Source organism: Hibiscus syriacus, unplaced genomic scaffold, assembly GCF_006381635.1.
Source record: "Hibiscus syriacus cultivar Baekdansim isolate YM2019G1 unplaced genomic scaffold, ASM638163v2 tig00110299_pilon, whole genome shotgun sequence".
In the NCBI taxonomy this organism is placed as follows: Eukaryota; Viridiplantae; Streptophyta; class Magnoliopsida; order Malvales; family Malvaceae; genus Hibiscus; species Hibiscus syriacus.
Genome location: NW_024062668.1, coordinates 537,870 through 554,630, shown reverse-complemented (window position 1 = coordinate 554,630; position 16,761 = coordinate 537,870). Strand labels below are relative to the sequence as shown.

Here is a 16,761-nt window from a genome sequence, read left to right as displayed (position 1 = left end):
TAGGTCGAATACCTAAAAATCATCCTTTAAAAGAGTTTTTAAGAAAACATCGATTAAAAGATAAACTGATCTGCGCTTTAACCAAAAATTCGTTCTTTTTAATAATAAAAAAAGGGATTCGTGGTCGGTTACGTTTAGGGAAGGATTAGTACCCCTACAATGCCCAAAATTGGTACTTTTTAATTAGAAATTGTCTCTATTATTTAGAAATTAAAAAATCAAAATATATTTAATTTATAATCCTATTATTTTAAGATTATAACTATGAAAAATATACATTAATTTATATATATTTATAAATAAAATATTTATTTAGAAATATCATAAAAGGACTTCTAAGTGCCTTAAGACAGCTCTTTTCTTTGATATTAATAAATATTATAATAATTAAAATTTTTTATAATATTTAATTTTAAAATACCAAAATAGGACATCCAGTTGTATTAAGACTGCCCTTTTCTTCGATATTGAAAAATAAATAAATAAATAAATATTAAAATATGATAAAAATAATTTATGTAAAAAAATATAAATTATTATTTATTATATATATCTTTATATGACTATATAATAAAAATAATATTTAAATATATAAATAAGTAAAATTAAAACAATAAAAATACAATTAGAACTATATATTTAAAAGCATTAAAATAAATGAAAATATTTAAAATTAGTGACTAAATTATAATAAAATTAAAATTAAATACCTAATTCATAATTAATTATTTAAAATTATAGGGATTAAATATGCCATTTTCCTTATTTATTAATTTGGTGACTAAAATAAAATTATATAAAATTCGAATATCAGATTAAAATAAATTAAAAATATATACTCAGGATTAAAATATTATTTATTAAAACTAAAGGACTAAATATGTATTTTATCTAAAATATTTATAATTACGGTTAAGGGCTAAAATATAAATAAATAAAATTTAGAGACCAAATTAAAAGGATTATAAATTTGATTTAGTGACTAAAATGAAAGAATTACAAGTTAAGGGACTGCGGACGGGATTTAACCCTTAGTTAATTACACAAATAGCCCTCCCCGAAACGACGTCGTTTGGGAAGGGCTATTTAAAGCCCGAAACCGGCTGGCCCGAAGGGCCAGCTCTCATTTCCTTTCTTCCCTCTCTCTCTCTTCACTGAGAGAATTCAAAATTCTCTCGCTTCTCTCTAAAACAAAGAGAAGCACACCGGCCGGCAGCCATTCGCCGGCGTTGACCCCGCCGCCTTCGGTGGCCGGAAAAAAAATTTTACACTAAAACGTAGATCGGACCGTTCTAATGACGGTTCCGGTGTTCTTTTCTTTTAAATAGCTCCCGATCGGAGCAAATCTAAGAAAGTACCTTCGATTTTCGAAGGTTTTTGGTGACGTTTGAAGAGGTCCAACGGTCGTGGCTTCCTCGGTAAGCTTATCTCCTTTCTTTTCTTTTGTTTTTGGTTGCTGTGTTGTGGTTTTTTTTTTTTTTTTGTTCTCCGTTCTTCCTCTCTCCTTGTTGGCAGGGGGCTCGGTGGCTTTTATAGCCACCACCGGTGATAGCTTTGGACCGGTCCAAAAGGGGTTCTTCGGTGAGTCACCAGACTTCCAGTGGTGACTCACCGTTTGGGGGAGACGTGTGCGGCTGGAGTAGTTCTTCTGGAAGCCTTCGACGAGACGTGGCAGCGGTGGAGATGGTGGGAGCAGTTGCGCCGGCCGCGTGCCCCTAGGGTATCATACCCTAGGGTTTGCATCTGGAGGAGTGTGGACCGTTGGATCTCTCAGATCCAACGGTTGAGATTGAGGCGGCGGCTAGAGCTAGGGTTTAGAAACCCTAGTTGAAACCATAAATGTTTAGGGTTTCCTTTTGGGTTTGGGTCGGTTCTGGTTGGGCCTGGGATTTGGGCTTGTAACTATTATTTTTTTAATAATAATAATAATAATAATTATTATTATTATTATTATTATTATTATAATAATAATTATAATAATAAAATAAAAATGGGTAAAAAAGTTAGTATCTTCACACCGGACGCTTCAAGATGTGCAATGTCAACTAGCAGTTATATCATCACAATTGGGATTGATGTCCCAAGCACAACCTGAAATCTATGAATCGGGGAAAGTGGAAATCAAGCTAGACGATTCAGGCACAAAGCTCCACCAAGTGTTCGACAAAATGTCAACATCAGTTAACACTAAAACTTTTGATCAACTGGTTCAGAAAAATGAGGGACTTGATTCTTTAGTTCGTCAACCCAATGATTACGGGCTCTCTGACCATGGCGAGGAGATGAAGGGTAAAGAATTGGTAATCCATGGTGAGGAGATGAAGGGTGAAGAATTGCTAAACAGGACGGTGAAATTAGGTATGACGACTGCATTTGATAATAACTTTCACATTGAACAATTATCAAACACTTGCCAGACACATCACCAAGAACATGAAATCAGTTATTTAATGATTGAAAAAAATTATAAGGGTGCAATGGACAAGCCAAGTGATTTTTATATGTTATATGTTTTAAGGATGAAATTGCTCCCGAAACCACCGACAAGTGTTATTTAGGAATTGTTCATGCTTGCACTAATCGGCATGGAAAATCAATGCTTATAAATTTTGATGAGTTTATGGTAGTGCAAGACCCTTATGGATTTAGGTTGTTACTAATGGACAAAGATATTGCTTCATTTCAAGGGGGATTATTAGAGTTGTGGTGATAGATGCATCTCTAAATATAAGAGAGACATGGTTCGAAGAATGATTATTGAGGCAGCATTTTATATTCATGATTACATGTTGTCGGGATCATTTGGTGTTGTCGAATGAATGACTAGTGCCGCCATTTATGAACTAGTTTGTGTTGAATGTGTGAAGATTGGAACAAATGCACCTTATTTTTATGTTGGTACTAGCGGAGGAAATTACGAGCACCTACCGGAAAATGGCTCTAAAGTACCATCCTGATAAGAATAGAAGTGACCTTGTTGTAGTTGATATGTTCAAGGCTGTCACATTTTCTTATAATATATTGTCTAATCCAGCTAAAAGACAACAGTATGACACCGCTGATTTTGAGGCAGTTGAAGCTAATAACCATGTTTGATGCACTTTTTAGTAAACTTGGTGTTCTAATTAAGACCATTATGTTTGAAAATGTTTTAAAGGAGGCACTTAATGGAATAGTGACTATTTGCCCACTTTTGTTGGGGCAACCTATTTCTAGGTAGGTTGAAAAATAATGTGCTCATTTTTATTATATTGCGGTAACAAAAGAAGAAACAAGAGATGGGTTTGTTTGCCAAGTACAATCGTATGATAAAGGAAAGTTCAAGTTATTGTATTTTGATCTAGAAGATAATAGTGGATTAAGACTTGCGCTACGGGAGAATAGTGCCAAGATGAAAAAAGTTACACGATTACATCTGCTGAAATGTATGCTACATGTATTTTCCGTCTATGGTGACAACTTTTCAAAAGTGCAAGTTATTCAATAGAAGTTATTTGTGCCGCCCCTTTCATAGAGGAAAAAGAGAACCTTAGACAGGTGCTTGGATGCCTATAGAGGTGTTTTGAAGAACAATACCAGCTAAGAACCTTGAGGACAAGGTTCTTTTCTGAGGGGATGGTATTGTTATGAACAAGGGATTAAGAGAGAGCAACCAAGTCGACTTTCATAACCACTACAGTTGTACGAGAGAACACGTGTCAAGAAATAATTAACCTTGGAATTCAAGAAGCCATTGATGATATTGTTGATGTAATATTTGTATCTTTGGCAAGACCAATGAAGTACCATACAACTTACTTTCAAGAAAAGATGAATCTTAGAGCTTTTCGTGCCATTAAAAAAAATATTGTGGTATGGTATTAGCTGCGAATTTGGGTGATTAAGTAATAAGTTTCATACCACCCTGGGTAATTATAGTTGGATCATATAATTCTGGAGGTAGTTTATAACAAATATTGAGTTAGGAAGTCGAAAAATATTGAATGTTATTTTTATTTCATATCTGAAACATATAATACTAATTAAGTTACTGCTTATTTTTAATACATATATTTTTCACCATATAGGGAATTGGTTCATTTATTACTTAAGATCAAGAAAACCATGAACATGAAGTTGTTTTGTGTTCCAAGTAAGTTAATTATCATTCATAAGATTTTAATTTTTATATTTTAATAGATTGAACTACAAACATTTTTAATAGATTGAACTACAAACATGATTAATGTCTTGTAGTTGTTATAAAGAACAATTAAGGGAACAAGCATATATGCAAACAAATGTGGTTGTTTGTCATCACATGGGTTTTGCGATAACTTTTACTAGGTTTTTGGTTGGTTGATTGGTATTCTAGTTTTCTTGAATAAGTTTGATCCTTTTAAAATAAGCCTAGTGAGAATTAAGTGTAATTTGTTTTCATTTTCCTCTTTTTTCAACAAATAACCAACCTTTCTTTAGCATTAAGGTCAAGTATGCAACATTTTTTTATGTAGAAAATCTTATAATATTTTTGGTTTTCAGGTCTTCTCCAAAATGGTTTGATGGTCTAGATGGAAGGAGCTTACAACTCCATTTCAGATCCATGTTGTCCCTTCCTATTTTCACAGCAGTAAAGGTAAAAACTTTGTGTTTATATAAATATGATATCTCTTTCAATCTCTTCAAAATCTCTAAAATTCTATGACCCTAATTTTTCAATCCTCCTCCATTCTCGATCGTTTGTAAAATTTGAACAATTAATTATTCGATTGATGAATGCAGAATATAATTATCCAACAAACAACATTTAGGATGCAAAAATTTGGAATGAACAAGCAAATACAAAAAGAATTGGAGGTCGAATATAAAATTTCAGAATATAAAATTTGCTTTTCAATAAATTATTTTTATAAAAAGTAATTTTAGTTAGCTGATGAAAAGAAATTTTTTTAAATTCTTTATAACTAGTAAAATATATGAATTAATTTTGAATGAAGAAATAAAAATTTTACCTTATGTAAGGAACTTTTATATGACCATCTTTCCATTTTCGTTAATAATATAAAAAAATATTCTTATCGTGAAATGATATATGATTAATATTTATGCAAGAGTCAATGATCCCAATAACGTTTCTATTTTTATCAACATCTGAAATTTTATATTCGACCTCAAGTTCTTTTTGTATTTGCTTGTTTAACCCAAATATTTGCATCCTGAATGTTGTTTGTTGGATAAGTGTATTCTGCATTCATCAATCGAATAATTAATTGTTCAAATTTTACAAAACGATCACGATTGGAGGAGGATTGAAAAATTAAGGTTTATAGAATTTTAAATATTTTGAAGAGATTGAAAGAGATATCATATTTATATAAACACAAAGTTTCTACCTTTTGAAAATAGGAAGGGACAACATGGATCTGAAGTAAAGTTGTAGGCTCCTTCCATCTGGACCATCAAGCCGTTTTGGAGAAGACTTGAAAACCAAAAATATTAGAAGATTTTCTACATAAAAAAATGTTGCATACTTGACCTTAATGTTAAAGAAAGGTTGGTTCTTTGTTGTAAAAAGAGGAAAATGAAAACAAATTACACTTAATTCCCACTAGGCTTATTTTAAAAGGATCGAGCTTATTCAAGAAAACTAGAATACCAATCAACCAACCAAAAACCTAGTAAAAGTTATCGCAAAACCCATGTGATGACAAACAACCACATTTGTTTGCATATATGCTTGTTCCCTTAATTGTTCTTTATAACAACTACAAGACATTAATCATGTTCATAGTTTAATCTATTAAAATGTAAAAATTAAAATCTTATGAATGATAATTAACTTACTTGGAACACAAAATAACTTCATGTTCATGGTTTTGTTGATATTCAGTAATAAATGAACCAATTCCCTATATGGAGAAAAAGTATGTATTAAAAATAAGCAGTAACTTAATTAGTAATATATGTTTCAGATATGAAATCAAAATAACCTTCAATATTTTTCTACTCCCTAACTCAATAGTTGTTATAAATCTACCTCCAGAATTACATGATCCAACTGTAATTACCCAGGGTGGTACTTCATCATCCAAATTCCCAGCTGAATAGCATACCATAATTTTTTTTAATGGCACGAAAAGCGCCAAGATTCATCTTTTCTTGAAAGTAAGTTGTATGGTACTTCATTGGTATTACCAAAGATACAAATATTACATCAACAATATCATCAATGGCTTCTTGAATTGCAGCATCTGAAATTCCGTCTATGTTGATATGTAATGGATGTTTCTCACTTATGACTGCAGCTGACTTAGACATGACTGTGAAACCTGAAGAAATTGTAATGGAGAATGAAGAAATGGAAGGTATTAACCCTGGAATTCTATTATTTTCCTTTTCAAGGCTTCTACCTTTCACTTTCTCACTTAGCTATTTTGGATTTTATGGGGTTTTTATTTTATTTTATGGAATTTGGGAATCCACATATACTGTTATTTGGTTGTGGTGGATTTTATGCTGCAAAAGAATTAATAGGCACCGGTATGCCTTAAAAGTGTTGTGGTTATTTTTTATTTTAACTTGTCTGCTACTCATTGAATACTTTAAGTGTTGCAGGTGCCAAAGACGAGGGGGTAAGAAAGGTTGGTTTTACTCCTTTGGTTTATGGTTGATGATTTTCATATAATTGAATTACATGATTTTCAAAGAGGATTATAAATAGTTGACATTACTATTTCTTATGTGGTGGCTGAATGTGCAATTGCAGTGGTACGATGTAAATTTGTTTCTCAAAACGCCACAAAATATGAGAAAATATGATAAATAGGATTATAAATAGGACACATATTTTAAAACAACTATTTAAAATTATAAGCGAAAAATAAATGTATTGGAACAAAATCATGTTCGGACAATTAAATCATAAGCAAAAAATAAATGTTCCAAGTCTCCTCAGATCATAAGCAAACAAGTTTCAATGGAGAAAAGAAAGGATTCGAGAACCTAGGGTTTTTAAAACTATTAAGGTCCGAATAAGGGAGGAGATTGGGAGTAAAACAAATTTGAGGGAGTAAAAGCAGTGAAGACGGTGGTGTTAATGAAATATATCTTTGAGAAAGAGAGGGAGACACCTTTTAGCCTTTCAATTTGTTTTTGTAGTTAGTATTTAGAAATTCATACAGATTGTATCGTCAAGTATTTTTCCTCTGTTTGTTGCCTGGTTTGTTCAATTTTGAATCATAAATTTTCATTTGACATGTGAATTCAGATGAGTCACACAATCCAAAATACTCAGATGGACGAAGATATTTCAGAAAATGTAGAGAAAATTGGTATTCAACGACCCTCTATCTTTTTCCTTTTTTGCTTTTGAATGATATGTTTCTGCAGCTGATTCAGACATGACTGTGAAACCTGAAGAAATTGTTATGGGGGTGAAGTAAAGGAAGGTAATCCTAGAATTCTATGCCTTTCCATTTTCCTCTTTAATGCTTCGGTGTTTCACTTTCTCACTCGGCTATTTTGGATTTTATGGGAGTCTGTGTTCAATTTATTTTGATTTTATGGAATTTGAGAATTCACATATACTATTATTTGGTTATGGTGGATTTTATGCTACAAAGAATTACAAGCACTGGTATGCCTTACAAGGTTTACAAGTGTGGTTGTCTTTGATTTTAACTTGTTTGCTTCTCATTGAACACTTTATGTGTTGCAAGCAGCAAAACCCTTGAACCTTAACAGAGCACAGACGAGGAGGGAAGAAATGTTGGTTTACTCTTTTTGTTTGCTCTTTTGGTTTACCCTTAGAATGTTTTTCAAAGAGTGATTATAAATAGTTGGCATGATGCATTATTATTATTTTTATGAGGTAACTTGATTGTGCAATTGCAGTATTACACTGTAAAATTTTTTTCCTGGTTTAAGTCGTTACGAACAGGAATTGGTTTTTTACGTTCTTAAGTTAGAGTGATGAGTTAGTTTTTTACGTTCTGGTTTTATGGCTGCAGTATGCTATATGTTTTTAAATCTTATGTAAAGCATTCTAAAACTAGGAATTGGTTGTACGTTATGATTCAGAGTAATGAAATTCAGAGGTGCTCTAGTCCTCCTTCCTATGTCCTTCATGCTACTGATATAACATGTAGGATATGAAGGGGGTTTCTAATGAGGCCTTTCTTTTATAAAAAAAAGTCATTACGAATAGGGGTGCTTGATTTTAACCACACTTCCCAAGTAAGCATGGTTATTCCACTTCCACTTGATTCGGTTTGATTATTATATGTATGTTTAACTGCTACTTTGCATTGAATTGGATTGGATATTGAAATTGCTATTTTTCTTTTCCTATGTTTTTCATCGACAGTGAAGGAGTTAGTTATATTAGCAGCGTCAAAAATCCAAGAATAAAGGAAGTTTACATGACTGAGGAAGAAGCTGATAAAATTGCTGGTCCAGTTTACTAAATTTTAACTAATAAATTTGTGTGTTATATATGGAAATTAATGCATATGTTTATTTTGTTTTTCCAGGGTTAGCTGATGTTGAATTTGTGATGCCTGGGGAATATCATGTTCTATTTCCAAAGCCACCTACTCCACCTCGTGCAGAAGATCGTTATTATCCATGTTAAACATCTTTGGAGCCACCCGGTCCAGAAGCTGCTGGTGCAACCCCGCAAATATATTTGAATCCTTTGTTAATTCCGATTTTGGTTCGGTAATTTAGATAGCATTTGAAGGATTGAGTTAGATATTTGATCACTATATCCATGAATTTAGCCTGGTTGTATTAAGTGGATTTTATAATTGGTTGGTAATAGGGATGGATGCTTGGATGTTGACATAATGCCACCGTGAAAATATGTTGCTACATTCATCTGGAATTGAAACTTTGTTTTTCCATTGATTTAGGGTAAACTACGTGTTTAGTACCAAAATAAAACAAACAAAATTTTAGGTATGATTTTGAAAAAAATTGAAATATTAAGTACTAAAATAGATCAAAATTGATAGTTTAGGTACTAATTGTGTAGTTTACCCTTGAATGTATTTATAGGCCTGTGAGGATGATATCCTCTAAGAGGCTTGCACGTTCTCAAAGCAGATTATAAATAATTGACATGCGTGACACATTTGTGTGGTAATTGATTATGCGGTTGCAATTTTCAAAAAAAATAAATAAATAACTTCATGTTCATGGTTTTGTTGATCTTCAGTAATAAATGAACCAATTCCCTATATGGAAAAAAATATGTATTAAAAATAAGTAGTAACTTAATTAGTATTATATGTTTTAGATATGAAATAAAAATAACCTTCAATATTTTTTCACTCACTAACTCAATATTTATTATAAATCTACCTCTGGAATTACATGATCTAACTGTAATTACCCAGGGTGGTATGAAACTTATTACTTCTTTATCATCCAAATTCCCAGCTGAATAGCATACCACAATATTTTCTTAATGGCTCAAAAAACTCCAAGATTTATCTCTTCTTGAAAGTAAGTTGTATGGTACTTCATTGGTCTTGCCAAAGATACAAATATTACATCAACAATATCATCAATGGCTTCTTGAATTGCAGCCAGAAGTTCGTCATCATTTACAGCTATGTATGATTTTTCACGTATGTCTGATGCACTTCCATAAACCTTATAGGAATCAATCTGTGCATTTGGATTATCACCACTGATTTCCTTTGAAATTCCATCGATACCTTAAAGACACTCTAAACTTAAAAAAGAACCAACATCAATTGATGCAATATTAGTTCCATGACTAGTCCTATCTTCTATTAAAGCAGAACCAACCAAATCAAATAATTTGTTAAAATTCTTCAATGACAACATTTTTCTGCATTATAAAACAATACAAATGTTAATAAAGTAGAGTAATTACAATAAATTATTTTTATAACAAGTAATTTTGGTTAGATGATGAAAAACAAATTTTTTAAATTCTTTATAACTATTAAAATATTTGAATTAATTTGAAGGAAGAAATATAAATTTTACCTTCTCTAAGGAACTTTATATGACCATCTTTCCATTTGTCATCAATAATATCAACAATATTCTTATCGTGAAATGATCTGTGATTAATATTTTTGCTGGTGTCAATGATCCCAATAACTTTTCTATTTTTATCAACATCTGAAATTTTATATTTGACCTCGAGTTCTTTTTGTATTTGCTTATTCATCCCAAATTTTTGCATCCTGAATGTTGTTTGTTAGATAAGTGTATTATAAAATAATCAATCGAATAATTAATTGTTCAAATTTTACAAGACGATCGAGAGTGGGGGAGGATAGAAAACTTAGGGTTCATAAAATTTTAGAGATTTTGAAGAGATTGAAAGAGATATCATAATTATATAAACGCAAAGCTTCTACCTTTCCTGCTGTGAAAATAGGAAGGGACAACCTGGATCTGAAGTGGAGTTGTAAGCTCCTTTCATCTGGACCATCAAGTCATTTGTGAGAACACCTGAAAACCAAAAATATTAGAAGATTTCTACATAAAAAATTGTTGATACTTAACCTTAATTCTAAAGAAAGGTTCTTTGTTGGAAAAAGAGGAAAATAAAAACAAATTACACTTAATTCCCACTAGGCTTATTTTAAAAGGACTGAGCTTAATCAAGAAAACAAGAATTTCAATCAACGAACCAAAAACCTAGTAAAAGTTATCGCAAAACCCATTTGATGACAAACAACCACATTTGTTTGCATATATGCTTGTTTCCTTAATTGTTCTTTACAACAACTACAATACATAAATCATATCTGTAGTTCAATATATTAAAATGTAAAAATTAAAATCTTATTAATGATAATTAACTTACTTGGAACACAAAACAACTTCATATTCATGGTTTTCTTGATCTTAAGTAATAAATGAACCAATTCCCTATATGGTGAAAAATATGTATTAAAAATAAGCAGTAACTTAATTATGATTATATGTTTCAGATATGAAAAAAAATAACCTTCAATATTTTTCCACTCCTTAACTCAATATTTGTTATAAATCTACCTCCGGGATTACATGATCCAACTGTAATTATCCAGGGTGGTATGGAACTTATTACTTCTTCATCACCCAAATTCCAAGCTGAATAGCATACCACAAATTTTTTTAATGGCACGAAAAGCTCCAAGATTCATCTTTTCTTGAAAGTAAGTTGTATGATACTTCATTGGTCTTGCCAAAGATACAAATATTACATCAACAATATCATCAATGGCTTCTTGAATTGCAGCCAGAAGTTCGACATCATTTATAGCTATGTATGATTTTCCACGTATATCCAATGCACTTCCATAGACCTTATAGGAATCAATCCGTGCATTTGGATTAGCACCACTGATTTTCTTTGAAATTCCATCGATACCTTTAAGACACACTAAACTTAAAAAAGAACCAACAACAATTGACGCACAATTAGTTCCATGACTAATAATATCTTCTATTGAAGCGGAACCAACCAAATCAAATAATTTGTTAAAATTCTACAATGACAACATTTTTCTTCATTGTAAAACAATACAAATGTTAATATAATAGAGTAATTGCAATAAATTATTTTTATAACAGGTAAATTGTGTTAGATTATGAAAAGCAAATTTTTTAAATTCTTTATAACTAGTAAAATATATGAATTAATTTCGAATGAAGAAATAGAAATTTTACCTTCTGTAAGGAACTTTTATATGACCACTTTTCCATTTGTCATCAACAATATCAACAATATATTATCGTGAAATGATCCGTGATTAATATTTATTCCGGAGTCAATGATCCCAATAACTTTTCTATCAACATCTGAAATTTATATTCGACCTCAAGTTCTTTTTGTATTTGCTTGTTCATCCCAAATTTTTACATCCTGAATGTTGTTTGTTGGATAAGTGTATTTTGCATTCATCAATCGAATAATTAATTGTTCAAATTTTACAAAACGATCGAGAGTGGAGGAGGATTGAAAAATTAGGGTTTATAGAATTTTAGAGATTTTAAAGAGATTGAAAGAGATATCATATTTATATAAACACAAGGCTTCTACCTTTCCTGCTGTGAAAATAAGAAGGGACAACATGGATCTGAAGTGGAGTTGTAAGCCCCTTCCATCTGGACCATCAAGCCGTTTTGGAGAAGACCTGAAAACCAAAATTATTAGAATATTTTCTACATAAAAAAAGGTTGCATACTTGACCTTAATGCTAAAGAAAGGTTGGTTCTTTGTTGAAAAAAGAGGAAAATGAAAACAAATTACACTTAGTTCCCACTAGGCTTATTTTAAAAGTATCGAGCTTATTCAAGAAAACTAGAATACCAATCAACCAACCAAAAACCTAGTAAAAGTTATCGCAAAACACATGTGATGACAAACAACCACATTTGTTTGCATATATGCTTGTTCCCTTTTTTGTTCTTTATAACAACTACAAGACATTAATCATGTTCGTAGTTCAATATATTAAAATCTAAAAATTTAAATCTTATGAATGATAATTAACTTACTTGGAACACTAAACAACTTCATGTCCATGGTTTTCTTGATCTTAAGTAATAAATGAACAATTCATTATATGGAGAAAAAATATGTATTAAAAATAAGCATTAACTTAATTAGTATTATATGTTTCAGATATGAAATAAAAAATAACCTTCAATATTTTTCTACTCCCTAACTCAATATTTGTTATAAATCTACCTCCGAAATTATATGATCCAACTGTAATTACCCAGGGTGATATCGAACTTATTACTTCTTATTCACCCATATTCTCAGCTTAATAGCATACCACAATATTTTTTATTGGCACGAAAAGCTCCAAGATTCATCTTTTCTTGAAAGTAAGTTGTGTGGTACTTCATTGGTCTTTCCAAATATACAAATATCAATGGCTTCTTGAATTGTAGCCTAAAGTTCGTCAACATTTATAGCTATGTATGATTTTCCACGTATGTCCAATGCACTTCCATAGACTTTATAGGAATCAATCCGTGCATTTGGATTAGCACCACTGATTTCCTTTGAAATTCCATCGATACCTTTAAGACACTCTAAACTTAAAAAAGAACCAACAACAATTGACGTACAATTAGTTCCATGACTAATAATATCTTCTATTGAAGCGGAACCAACCAAATCAAATAATTTGTTAAAATTCTTCAATGACAACATTTTTCTGCATTGTAAAACAATACAAATGTTAATATAATAGAGTAATTGCAATAAATTATTTTTATAACATGTAATTTTAGTTAGATGATGAAAAACAAATTTTTAAATTCTTTATAACTAGTAAAATATATGAATTAATTTTGAATGAATAAATAGAAATTTTACCTTATGTAAGGAACTTTTATATGACCACCTTTCCATTTGTCATCAACAATATCAACAATATTCTTATCGTGAAATGATATGTGATTAACATTTACGTCGATGTCAATAATCCAAATAACGTTTCTATTTTTATCAACATATGAAATTTTATATTCGACCTCGAGTTCTTTTTGTATTTGCTTCTTCATCCCAAATTTTTGCATCCTGAATGTTGTTTGTTGGATAAGTGTATTCTGGATTCATTAATCGAATAATTAATTGTTCAAATTTTACAAGACGACCGAGAATGGAGGAGGATTGAAAAATTAGTTCATAGAATTTTAGAGATTTTGAAGAGGTTGAAAGAGATATCATATTTATAACACAAAGCTTCTACTGTAACATCCCCAACCCATACCCGACTTGGATACGAGTCCGAAGTGTCATATTAACTTTTCAAAGCTCATACATTTATATAAAAAGACATAGAAAATTTAAATTTCTATTAACACAAAAACAATATTTACATAATTGAGTTCAACCCATTACAAAATTGATCAGAGCATGCGTAAATTACACTTTTGTACATGCCAAAACTTTTAACTCAACCAAAATACATATTATGAATGTACTTCTGATCTGATCTCTGAGTGAAGATATGTTGTTCTACAAATTCTATTCTTGATCCTCTTGCTCTTCAGAACCTACGTGTAAAAACACTTACACGCTAAGTCACAGACTTAGTGAGGCATTATAAAATATAATACACTTATAACAAGTAACAATGTATGCATACTATATTCTATCATGTTATCCAAACTCATTTCGTTTCATCACATAAGATAAAATCATCTCAAATTACGTATCAAGAAATAAATACATATGCATAGATCATTATTAATCTCCTTATCTATTAACTACATATTCTTATACCTTTATAATATATATTTATATTCCTAACATATATTGATCAATACCTCTTTATTAGTTCATATGCATACATGATTCAATACAAGCAATGGTAACATACCATCATACAAACTCTTTTCATATCTTTTATAAGCCCATGCACATTACTGAGAACTCAAGGTATATGAGTACTATGAGGTTGTGCACACATATGTTGTCACCACAGCTCGTACAAAAATCCACTAAGTGGCATATAAAATTTGTGTCTCGAAGGACATGTCCATATGTTCCTAAGAACATAGGTAAATTATCCATATGTCCCAAAGGACATAGGTAATCCTATCCATATGTCTCAAAATACATAGGTAATCTGTCCATATGTCCCAAAAGACATAGGTAATCTGTCCATATGCCTCGAAAGACATAGGTAACCCTCGACTCTTGGCATGCCAACTATACCTATAGCTCTCATGTCACCTATCATGGGTAATATCATTATAATTTATACCATTGCTCTTATGATCACATATTTCTTTTCCTCTTTCACATACTACATGTATGTGTAACCATCCATCTCATATCATATAACATATATCACATACTCATACCATTCATACAAAACATATCACATATACAATAACATATAACTCATATAACACTTCCATATACTCTCATAGTTTATTTCACTTTCTTATGAAATCATTTATATCATATAGTTTATACTTTGTCCTCCTATATTCACATATATCACGTAACATATATGATTACATATCACATGTTCATTCAATTCCTCATATCACATAGATCCAACACAATCATGTAACATATATAACCACATATATCATTTATATACTCATTCACTATTATATTAACTTGTACTCATGTATATCATATAGCATATGCAATAACCATTAACATACATACATCATGTCAAACATATGCATGTCAAACATATGCTCCTATTACGAGTTCATACATCATATTCTAGGAAATAGACTTATCGCAAGTCTTATTTCCATGAAACATCATGTAATAACTAACATGCACTCACCTTAGCCTTGCTTGCTTTAATTTGATCCTAATTCTTCGATTGTTCCAGAACAGGATTACGTTCTATATCTACATAATAATACATTTTAAGGCAATTATTAGATACTTACACCTTGTAATTCGATGCTAACAACTTAAACGAACTTAATAAACCAATATTCATTTTTTTCCTTTAGGGGGTATCGATACCCTTCTTAGGGTATCGGTACCCTCATTGCATTATGTGATTTTTTGTTTGAGAGGGTATCGGTACCTGTTGAATGGGTACCGATACCCCTAGCCCATAAATCACATTTTTATGCACGAAAATTCTCTCCGTTTTTCAAAAATACCTCATATTTCAGCCCTTTACATAATCATAATTCATATACACATGCTTAAACCCATTTATACTCATAAATCACATCATAAACCTCAAAATCCTATCCACCACGTAAAATTCAAGAATTAAACTAAATTTTCAACATGTTCTAAAACTCATTCTATCACTTCATATCTCTTAATTTAACCATTGACAAGTCAAATTTAGCTTTAAATTTAACTTATTAACTCTTCTTCAAAATTTCACTTAAAAACTCCCAATCTTTGATCCATATTATCTTTTTCATCTTATAGTTTTAAGATAACTTAAGCTTTCTTTAAGCTTAAGTATCATCCAATAATCAAAAACCAAACTTAATTTCAACTAAAAACCAACTAATAAGAAATCTTACCTTAACAAGTTGGAGTTCACGGCTGGAAGAAGATGAAGAAGATAACTTAAGAAAGCTTCCTATTTCTCCTTCATTCCCATGTGTAACCCATATATATCCTCAATTAATAATTATCTTTCCATCAAATTACCATTTTGCCTTCTATATTTCCTTCTTTAATATTTAAATCCTACACAACATTTTTGATATAATTCCCCAAACTTTTCAATTTATCTATTTTGACCAACAAATTCTGAAATATTTCAATTTAGTCACTAACTTGATATGGAGGATGTTACATCTACCTTTCCTGCTGTGAAAATAGGAAGGGACAACCTGGATCTGAAGTGGAGTTGTAAACTTCTTCCATCTGGACCATCAAGCCGTTTTAGAGAAGACCTGAAAACCAAAAATATTAGAAAATTTTCTACATAAAAAAATGTTGCATACTTGACCTTAATGTTAAAGAAAGGTTGGTTCTTTGTTGAAAAAAGAGGAAAATGAAAACAAATTACACTTAATTCCCACTAGGATTATTTTAAAAGGATCGAGCTTATTCAAGAAAACTAGAATACCAATCAACAAACCAAAAACCTAGTAAAAGTTATCGCAAAACCCATGTGATGACAAACAACCACATTTGTTTGAATATATGCTTGTTCCCTTAATTGTTCTTTATAACAACTACAAGACATTAATCATGTTCATAGTTCAATCTATTAAAATGTAAAAATTAAAATCTTATGAATTATAATTAACTTACTTAGAACACAAAATAACTTCATGTTC

General features: G+C 30.8%; 1 long non-coding RNA gene and 1 pseudogene across 1 annotated transcript; both read left to right on the top strand.

Annotated features, from left to right (window-relative positions):
• Window positions 1-2,075: 2,075 nt before the first annotated feature.
• Window positions 2,076-3,555, top strand: LOC120116587 (annotated as a pseudogene).
• A 4,647-nt stretch (window positions 3,556-8,202) lies between these two features.
• LOC120116525 lies at window positions 8,203-8,581 on the top strand. The gene is made up of 3 exons (XR_005515560.1): window positions 8,203-8,214; window positions 8,345-8,430; window positions 8,511-8,581. It is a non-coding gene; the product is annotated as an uncharacterized LOC120116525 (long non-coding RNA).
• Window positions 8,582-16,761: the final 8,180 nt, after the last annotated feature.